The sequence below is a fragment of the Ovis canadensis genome, chromosome 15 (assembly GCF_042477335.2).
Source record: "Ovis canadensis isolate MfBH-ARS-UI-01 breed Bighorn chromosome 15, ARS-UI_OviCan_v2, whole genome shotgun sequence".
Classification (NCBI taxonomy): domain Eukaryota; kingdom Metazoa; phylum Chordata; class Mammalia; order Artiodactyla; family Bovidae; genus Ovis; species Ovis canadensis.
The window spans coordinates 40999735-41007490 of NC_091259.1; the positions used below are offsets into that span (position 1 = coordinate 40999735).

Genomic DNA, 7756 nt, shown 5'->3' on the forward strand with positions numbered 1-7756 from the left:
TGATGACAACCATCTCTTTATGGGCTTGCTTTCTGGGGTGGCCTTTTCTTTTCTTGCATACTTGGCTTACAATTAGAGTAAACAACTACAAGTCTCCTGCAATGTGTTACTTTGGTTTTATTGTTAACTTTTTCACACTTTCCCATTGTGATTAAAAATAAGCAGGTTATTTTCTCCCTCATTCATCCTTTTTAAAAAATGAGTATTTTGTTGAAAAATGGAGCAAAGACTAATTTTTATCCCTAATTACAAGAAAACTAGATTAACAACACTTTTAGCTAGGAGGAAATGTACACATTGAAACATACATACACACACACACTTGCTTACACTGATTCTCAGTTACAGCAAACTTTAATATGTTTCAACTTTTCCCCTAGTTTGCATAGTAATTCCAAGTGGATTTCTTAAATTTGAAATTGGACCTCCTCAATGGTCCATTTCTGGAGTTTTTTACAATTTCAGAAGGTATGGAAACCATGGCAATATTTCTTCTGTTTACAGTTTCTTTCCTTAAAAGGAGTCATCTGATAACCAGAGGCTGGCTGGCTCTCCTGCACTCTCTCCTTTCTGTCTGTCTCTACCTGCCACATTCCTACATACAACCCAGGTTTATACCTTCTTTCTTTGAAAGCATAAAAATTGCTTGTCTTCATCATTTACTTGCAGAAAGAGAGGAAGCATAGACCCATAGTGTGCATCTGTATCAACAAGACGACACAAGCCCATCTTTTGTAATAAAAAAGCTTAATTCCCCTTTACAACAGAGACTTCTCTCCTTCCACCTAATGGGTAAATGCTGATGGATCTAAAGGCAATGGCAACCCTCTTTCACGCAACACAGAGAAAAAAAAAAAATCTTCCTTCTCTTAAAGCTGTATTATCCATTTGGAGTTTAAATCCTAGTTCATGCAATCATCTAAAATACATTTAAACAGAACATGACAGAATTTTAGACTTCAACATGAAATAATTTTACCCCAAGTATGTCAAATAGGTCAAAGTCATTTGGGCATCAGTTTAAAGCGTTCCTATAGTTTCCTGGAATTGACACATTGAATAGTGTAGTAACACTGTGTCTGTTGACCACAGACAGCATTACCTCATCCAAAAACATCCAGCCTTGAAAGAGCAGCCTCCATTAACCCTTTCAAAGCCCCTCCCGTGGAGCTGCCAAAGTGGCCTATAGTCATTATGTTTGCTTAACTTGCTGGGCATGGGTTATCCTAATTCTGCTGATAAAATGTGTGATACCAAGCAGGCGTTCCTTTCCTTTCTTTGGGGTTCAGTTTTTTGTTTGTTTTTAATGTAAATTAAAGAAACTGAACAAAAGACCTAAAAGTCCTCTTCTGGAAGGCAAGAACATAAGGTTTGAATCCTGACTCTGCCATTTGCGACCTCAGTGGCCTGGGCAAGTTACCTGAGCCATCATAATTCAGTTAACTCATCTGTAACATTCTTATACAAGGTGGTTGCGAACACGGAGGGAGACATCCATAACATGTGTCAACTACAGACTGACCCTTGCCATCGGCATCTGCCATCTACCTCTATACGGATTAAATCATGTGCTGCTGCAGCTGCAGACCTTCAACACCTCCTGAAGGAGTCCAGGGTGGACAGCAGAAAAGAGGTACTCTGTGCTCAGGGAAAAGCTGGCTGGACAGGTCTTCAGATAGGTATTTTCAGGAGTTGGTTTTATGAGCCCAATTCTTCTATCTCCTCATATCTAGAAACATACTAAAATCCTTCATGGTGACAATTGTTCTTCATGACTAGCAAAAGCTTCTTAAGACTAGTAGAAATCTTCTAGAAAAATATGTACTTGACTGCATGTATTCCCCTGCACCAAAATCACATACATCCTGACCTTCCCCTCTGCCTCTGTGAAGCAGTTTCTCAGAGCTATCTGAGGTGCTATCTCCCAGGCTGCAGTCCTCATTTTGCCCCAGATAAAACCTGCAACTCTCACATTGCGCTTTTTAATTTTTTTTTAACTCAACACATGTTAGATGCTGTGTCAGTTCTTTGTTACTTCCATTGAAAGCTGGAGACTAATTCCTCCTTCCCTTGAACATGGTCTGGCTATAGTGACTTGTCTGAACAATAGACCAATAGGTCATAAGAAGTTTCTTAGCTTCAATCCAGGCCTCATGAAACAATAGCTTTGGGAATCATGAGCTACTGTATGAGAACTTAAACCACCTTGAGCCCACCATGCTAGAGAGGCCCAGTGGAAAGACCTTAGGGAACATAGAGAGAAAGGGCTTCCTGCTTTGCCTGAGCTGTTTCAGCCCCTTGCTATTTATGTCATACCGGTGGAGGCCCGCAGATGTCTGTATGGAGCAAGGAAGAGGCTCAAGTAGCCCCATCCAGCTGCCCAAGTTGCAGAGCAAAGTAATGATCACCACTGTTCTAAGTCATTAAGTTTTGTTAGATAGCAAGAGAACACAAAAGCACACACATAGGTTAAAAAATTTTAATTTAAAAGTAGAAAAATAAATCTTTAAATTAAAAAATAAATATAAAGTTTTTAACATAAAAAAGAGCACACACAGAAGAGCCTTGAAGGATAGTACCTAACTCAACTTTTTCCCCATGACTGTCAAATACACTTTCATAGGTGCCTCTTCACTCTGGATTGCCAAACAAATACTGTGCATATTGGGTGCAGCAGATGAAAAATAAAGTCAGAATTTTCCCAAGACAGCACTAAGTCACATGAAACCTCCCTGATGTTCTGATCTGTATCCCATTTGGAATAGTGACCTTGGAGTCTTTAGATGGAATTGTGAAAGCCATCTCTAGAGCTGCAGGGACACGAACAAACTCACTAGAGAAAACCTCATGGAGAACCTGACGAGGTTAAGATACTGGAGATGCCTATGGAGAACGGCCACCTTTATGGGATTTGCCTACATAAGGATGAAGCATTTGGGCAGAAAAGTGGACCTCAACTTTAATTTCCATGAGAGTCGATGACTTTTGCAACATACATACTCAGTTCAGTTCAGTTGCTCAGTCGTGCCCGACTCTTTGCGACCCCATGAAATGCAGCACGCCAGGCCTCCCTATCCATCACCAACTCCCGGAGTTCACTCAAACTCACATTCATTGAGTGGTGATGCCATCCAGCCATCTCATCCTCTGTCGTCCCCTTCTCCTCCTGCCCGCAATCCCTCCCAGCATCAGAGTCTTTTCCAATGAGTCAACTCTTCACATGAGGTGGCCAAAGTATTGGAGTTTCAGCTTTAGCATCAGTCCTTCCAAAGAACAACCAGGACTGATCTCCTTTAGGATGGACTGGTTGGATCTCCTTGCAGTCCAAGGGACTCTCAAGAGTCTTCTCCAACACCACAGTTCAAAAGCATCAATTCTTTGGTGCTCAGCTTTCTTCACAGTCCAACTCTCACATCCATATATGACCACTGGAAAAACCATAGCTTTGACTAGATGGACCTTTGTTGGCAAAGTAATGTCTCTGCTTTTTAATATGCTATCTAGGTTGGTCATAACTTTCCTTCCAAGAAGTAAGTGTCTTTTAATTTCATGGCTGCAATCACCATCTGCAGTGATTATGGAGCCCCCAAAAAATAAAGTCTGCCACTGTTTCCCCATCTATTTCCCATGAAGTGATGGGACCAGATGCCATGATCTTAGTTTTCTGAATGTTGATATTTCTTGCTAAATCACTAGTAGCCTGATGCATGCAAATTCCATTTAGTTAATAAAACAGATATGCTGGCAGCACCATTGACCTGGGGGCTACAGGCGGAAGAGTACGGCAGTGAGTCACGTGGGCTGGCGAGGAGTGTTTCCATCTCCCAGAAGTTCAGATGGGACACTAGGTACTCTCAGTAGACATACTCTCTGATTTCCCTTTCACTTGCCTTTTTTTTCTCCAGGGAGCTCAATGGAAATACACTCTGAGGAATGATGAAGGGAAAACTTCCAAAAGAAATGATGCCATCTTTCTCCAAAATGATATTTACCAAAGGAAATCACAGTGAGAGGCTATTTTCTTTGGGTGAACAGGATGTCTTCCATCCAGTATCATTTCTCAGGCTAAACTGAGGATCCAGAAACATGAATTCACATGCCACCGCAGGCTCCCATATTTTCACAATGACATGTCAACAGGCTCATCTTAAACTAGAAGAAAAAAATGAAACCCACGCTCTTCTCTCCTTTCATGCAAAATATGATGTTTTCAGTCAGAGTATAATTGATTTTTAAAATACTTCTGAGGGTAAGCAGTTTCAAACTTGTTTTTCTAGAACGTCTGAGCTAGAAGTAATCTTCAAGACCATTTTATTTTTAAGAACCAGGACCTTTCCTTAAGAAAACTCTGGAGTACATTGAGCTCCATAGAGACAGCGCCGGGGCAAGTGAGAGCCGGACGGGCACTGGGCGACTCTGTGCCTCACGGAGGAAAAATAATTAATCATGGGCAAAGGAGATCCTAAGAAGCCGAGAGGCAAAATGTCATCATATGCATTCTTTGTGCAAACTTGCCGGGAGGAGCACAAGAAGAAGCACCCGGATGCTTCAGTCAACTTCTCAGAGTTTTCTAAGAAGTGCTCAGAGAGGTGGAAGACCATGTCTGCTAAAGAGAAAGGAAAATTTGAAGACATGGCAAAGGCGGACAAGGCCCGTTATGAAAGAGAAATGAAAACTTATATCCCTCCTAAAGGGGAAACAAAAAAGAAGTTCAAGGATCCCAATGCACCCAAGAGGCCTCCTTCGGCCTTTTTCTTGTTTTGTTCTGAGTATCGTCCAAAAATCAAAGGCGAACATCCTGGCCTGTCCATTGGTGATGTTGCAAAGAAACTGGGAGAGATGTGGAATAACACTGCTGTGGATGACAAGCAGCCTTATGAGAAGAAGGCTGCTAAGCTGAAGGAAAAATATGAAAAGGATATTGCTGCATACCGAGCTAAAGGGAAGCCTGATGCAGCAAAAAAGGGCGTTGTCAAGGCTGAAAAAAGCAAGAAAAAGAAGGAAGAGGAGGAAGATGAGGAAGATGAAGAGGATGAGGAGGAAGAAGAAGATGAAGAGGATGAGGAGGAAGAAGAAGATGATGATGATGAATAAGTTGGTTCTAGCGCAGTTTTTTTTTTCTTGTCTATACAGCATTTAACCCCCCTGTACACAACTCACTCCTTTTAAAGAAAAAAAATTGAAATGTAAGGCTGTGTAAGATTTGTTTTTAAACTGTACAGTGTCTTTTTTTTGTATAGTTAACACACTACCGAATGTGTCTTTAGATAGCCCTGTCCTGGTGGTATTTTCAATAGCCACTAACCTTGCCTGGTACAGTATGGGGGTTGTAAATTGGCATGGAAATTGAAAGCAGGTTCTTGTTGGTGCACAGCACAAATTAGTTATATATGGGGATGGTAGTTTTTTCATCTTCAGTTGTCTGATGCAGCTTCTACGAATAATTGTTGTTCTGTTAACTGAATACCACTCTGTAATTGCAAAAAAAGAAAAAGAAAAAAAGTTGCAGCTGTTTTGTTGACATTCTGAATGCTTCTAAGTAAATACAATTTTAAAAAAAAAAGAAAGAAAACTCTGGGGAAGGAGCCCCTCTGTGTAAAACAGCAGACGTAAAGAGATACTCTTGTAGGGTAGGAGTTCAGGTAGGGTGGGCTAGGGCACCACTGTTACTCCTGACATGCTTCAACAGAACTTATAGCAGAATGTGAGGTGATTTTCACAGATCTAGGCTGTCTCTGTCCTTTTTTATAAATTAGGAAACTAAGTCCTAGGGAATGCTAATGTGAGCCAAAGGTTCACAGAGCTAAAGGCATGGCACTACCAAGACCAGAGCCCAGGACTTCTCAAGCCTGTGTTAGGATCCACAGGCTCCCTCCTGTAAGTTCTGAACTGGCCACCTAAGCTGCAGACACTGAACAAGGGACATAATGTGAGGCAGAATATCACATACAGAGCAGAGGTAACCGGCCACCAGGACCTGGAAGTAGGCACCCCATATACACTGCCAGGCACATTTGGCCAGCACAGACTTACAGAACGGACAATCCCAGGCATCCCCAACAAGTCAGCATCACTCAAAAACAGTGCTCTCCTAATATAAGGCAGAGACAACTGACACTTTTTAGCTTGAAAAGACCCGCTTCAGGGACTTCCCTGGTGATCCAGCGGCCAAGACCCTGCCCTCTTAGTGTAGAGGGTCTAGGTTCAATCCTGGTCAGGGAACTAGATCCCACATGCTGCAGCTACAGATCCCACATGCCACAATGAAGACTGAAGATCCTACATTCGGCAACTGAGACCCAGCACAGCCAAGTAAATAAATACAAATTAAATTCTAAAAAAAAAAGGACCCACTTCAATCTTCTTTCCAAAATCTAGGCTCTGTATTAGACACTTGATAAGAACACTTTGCTTACTTGATAAGAATACTTTTCCTACTAACTGTTCACTCTTTGGCCTTTTTTTTTTAAATAGCATTTCACTTCTCTTTAACACTACCCTATACAGTGCCACCCACATGCATATCGATATGAAACTATAGGCTGGCTGAACTGAAGCCAGCACTGAAAAGATACTCAGTGGGTTCCACTGGAGAAGATGACTATGCTCAAAATACATGCCTTTTCATTTCCTCACCATAATCTCAATTTTTTTCATTGAGTTATAATTGATTTATAGTATTACATTAGTTTCAGGTATACAACATAGTAATTCTATATTTGTATAGACTATACTCCATTTCAAGTCATATCAGCTATATTCCTTGTGTTACACAAGATATGCTTATAGCTTATTTTATACATAGTAGTTTGAACTTCTTAATCTCCTAACCCCTGTCTTACCCCCACCCTTCTTTCCCCACTAGTAACCACTAGTTTCTGAATTTGTTTTGTTATACTCATGTTTCACTATTTAGATTCCACATATAACTGATAAGACACACTATATATTTTTTCTTTTTCTGGCTTATCTCACCAAACATAATACCCTCCAGTTCCATCCATGTTACTGAAAACGGAAAATTTTCATTAATTTTTATGGTTGAGTAATATATTCCTCTGTGTGTGTGTGTGTGTGTGTGTGTGTGTGTGTAACATCTTTTGTTACTCATTCATCTGTTGATGGACACTTAGGATGCTTCCATATCTTGGCTATTGAAAATAATGTTGCTATGCATTGGGGTACATGTATCTGTTTGATCTCGTGTTTTAATTTTCTTTGGATATATTCCTAGGAATGGGATTTCTGGATTATGTGGCAGTTCTATTTTTAGCTTTGAGCAGAATCTCTATACTGTTTTCCATAGTGACTGCACCAACTTGCATTGCCACAGTGTACCAGGATTTCCTTCTGTCCACATCCTTGTCAACATTTATTACTTGTAGTTTTTGATAATGGTCATTCTGACAAGGGTGAGGTGATATCTCACTGTGGTTTTGACTTGCATTTCTCTGGTGATTAACAATGTTAAGTATCATTTCATGTGCCTATTGGTCATTTGTATCTCTTCTTTGGAGAAATGTCCATTCGAGTCTTCTGCCCATTTTTTAATCAGGCTGTTTGGGGGTTTCTGATATTGAGTTGTATGAGCTATTTATATGTTTTGGACATTACCAATAAGACACTTATTGGTCTGATCATTTGCAATATTCTCTATCCAGTAGATTGTGTTTTTTAAAACTTTCAAATTTACTTAGATCCCATTTGTTTATTTCTGCTTTAGTTCCCTTTGACTGAGGAGACAGATAAAAATACA

General features: G+C 40.4%; 1 pseudogene; it reads left to right on the top strand.

Annotated features, from left to right (window-relative positions):
* Positions 1 to 4406: 4406 nt before the first annotated feature.
* LOC138420404 (high mobility group protein B1 pseudogene) lies at positions 4407 to 5219 on the top strand (annotated as a pseudogene).
* Positions 5220 to 7756: the final 2537 nt, after the last annotated feature.